At 38.8% G+C, this 2,724-nt stretch overlaps 1 pseudogene; it reads right to left on the reverse strand.

Moving 5' to 3' along the window:
- Positions 1-1,148: 1,148 nt before the first annotated feature.
- LOC115873930 lies at positions 1,149-1,294 on the reverse strand (annotated as a pseudogene).
- Positions 1,295-2,724: the final 1,430 nt, after the last annotated feature.

Genomic DNA, 2,724 nt, shown 5'->3' on the forward strand with positions numbered 1-2,724 from the left:
TTGCATTGAGGGAGTACTTGAGTGGAGGCCCAATGTCCATCTGCTACCTTAATACTAAACTTATAAATATATGCACGTACAGCTATTTCCCCATCCTCATATGTAAATATATTTACATATGTATATGTCAGTATTTAGACCTCTATAAATGTCTTTTGCCTCCTAGTTCTTTCCTCTATTTCCTTTTACTTTCCTCTTGTCCCACTATCGTGTTCAGCCTTCATTCAGATTTCAGTAATTCCCCTCAGTAACATTGCCCTTGATCAAGCCCTACCACGCCCTCCTTGCCATCGATTTTATATCACTTGTTCCCTTGTCCCTGGTTTTGTTAACACCCACTTCCTTTCCCCACCTTGGTTATGTCCTCTTGATCAATTGTCCCTTTAATTAATATGTAATGCCCTTTTTCTCCTTATGTGCTGGTTTTTTACCTTGAAGTATATTTAATCAAAAGTAATATTGCCACTCCTGCTCTTCATTGCCACAAGCTTGATATATTTTTCCATCCTTTAATTTTTCATCTTTTTCTACCTTTGTGACAAGGTATGTCACTTACAGACAGCAAATTGATGGATCCTGTCTTTTTATCCATTTTGCTACTCTCTGTCTATTCCAGGTGCATTTAATCCAATTACATTCAGTGTAGATATCAATAGTTACAAATTTTTAGCTGGCATTTTGCTGTGGTGTGTATGGAGGTGTATGTGCATTCCTGTTTTCTTTATTCTACATAATTGTCTGTGCTGAGTTCATGTGTTCATGGCTTTTCTTGTCATTTTCTTCATTGTTGTCTTAGTGTTTACTAAATCTTTATGATAAATAAAACAATTATTTTGAGGTTTATTCATTTTCTTCAAGCGTATGCTGTAATTTATTAATTTCTTCCCAAGTTTAAATGATCTTTTCTGTCTAAATCTACTTGAATTTTTCTCCATTTGAAAGTTGGTTAACTATACCATTTCTCTATTCACTTTCTAATTGTCTTCATTACAAATTGATATGTGGTTTCCTATTTCTTATAGGTTTTACTTTGGATACTTCTGTTTCTTGGTTGACTTCTTGGTGGCATTGTCATGTATATTAATCTCAGATTGTTGTCTACTATTATTGGTTTTCTTCTAAAAACTTCCCTGTGTTTCTTTTTTTTTCCAGTGACAGCCAGCAGGGCAACTGCCCCTCTGAAGGCATTCAGAGGTCACAAAGGCATTCTCTGCCCTTGTGACCCTTCACTTTTGGAGGCCTTACCCAGTGACGGCAGCATGGTACAGAGCTGCCTCACCTTCTCAGTCCTCCACCCCCCGTGTTTCTTGTAAAGTTGATCTGGTTTTTACAGATTCCTTTAATTTCTATTTATCTGAACATATCCTAACTTCACCATCATAGCTGAGAGATAATTTTGTTAGGTATATATTCTTGGTTGAAATTTTTTTTCTTTTATAGTTGTGTGTGTGTGAGAGAGAGATAGAGAGATGTGCTATTGCCTTCTTTCTTGCATGAGTTCTGCTGAAAATTTAATTAGTGTTATTGGTTCCTGTGTTAGTATCAAGAAGTAATTATATATTAAAACACCCCAGCCTCTCCAGATCAATTCCATAAGGTTGATATTGGCCCATATGTCTGATATTAGCCCATGAATTCCTCTTCAGACTCATGCAGTACATTCAATGATACAGGAAGATAGCAGGCAGGTGGGTGAGAATTATTGTGGATTCAATGGCAGTGAGTACATCCCCAGAGCTCTGGCTGCCATAAATATGTTTCCATGTGGCTTGCCTAAAGGAATGTGTAGTAGGGAGAGTGTCTACCACCTCCAGGGAGACAGAGAGTCATCAGAAATCTACACCCACAAAGAGGAGGCATCAGTCTGATTGACTGGCTAGATTGAACCCCTTCATTATTATTTATCAAGTTGACGTGAAATTGTGTAACTACCACAAACCACCCCTTGTCAACTTGACACCTTTACACGACTCTTTAGCCATATAAAATTCTTAAAACAAGGACAATAGTAAAATCATATTTGTGCCTAACAGGATCAAACTAAAATGCATACAATTCAATATGTGCCAGCCTCATTTAAACATAATATTCTATAAATGAACTAAATAACCATAATCTATGCCTAACAATTGCAGTTAACGTCTACACCTTAATCTTATAATCCTATAAACAGAATCCCCCACCTATGAATGTTTGTAAGACAGCCAATTCATGCCTTTATCCTCCACAATTTGGGGTATCCAATTTCTATACTGCCCACTTACATCAACCCAGTGCTCTGAGGAGATAATCATATTCTTTGGTGTGAAAAATCTTCATTTCAGTTGGAACCTTGTGAGTCTGTGTCCACTAGCAAAGTCAAATCAGGACAGGCCTTCCATAAAGTCAGCAGCAATATACACCAGCTCAAAAGTCTTCCCTTGATCTGGTCAGCTTCTGGTCAACTCAATGGGGGCCACTTCACTTATCCTCACCAGTGTGCGCCTTGGTTGCCTTGCCTTTAGACCATGGGCCCTGTCACAAATTCTCAACAACCTTAGACCCCTTGGGCTAGGTCATGAACTTCAGACCAGCCAACCCACTCTAGTCTTCTCCTCTAGTCCCTGTGAACCAGGTCCACACATGTCAGTGGCCAGACTTGACCCATCTGTCTACTGCTGCATTTCTCCCACTTCCACTGGACAAGTGGATCTAGGTGGTCACTTAGCAAACATTTCAGGCTGC

The sequence above is a fragment of the Echinops telfairi genome, unplaced genomic scaffold (genome assembly GCF_000313985.2).
Source record: "Echinops telfairi isolate 266 unplaced genomic scaffold, ASM31398v2 ScPeMD7_7469;HRSCAF=8507_1, whole genome shotgun sequence".
Classification (NCBI taxonomy): domain Eukaryota; kingdom Metazoa; phylum Chordata; class Mammalia; order Afrosoricida; family Tenrecidae; genus Echinops; species Echinops telfairi.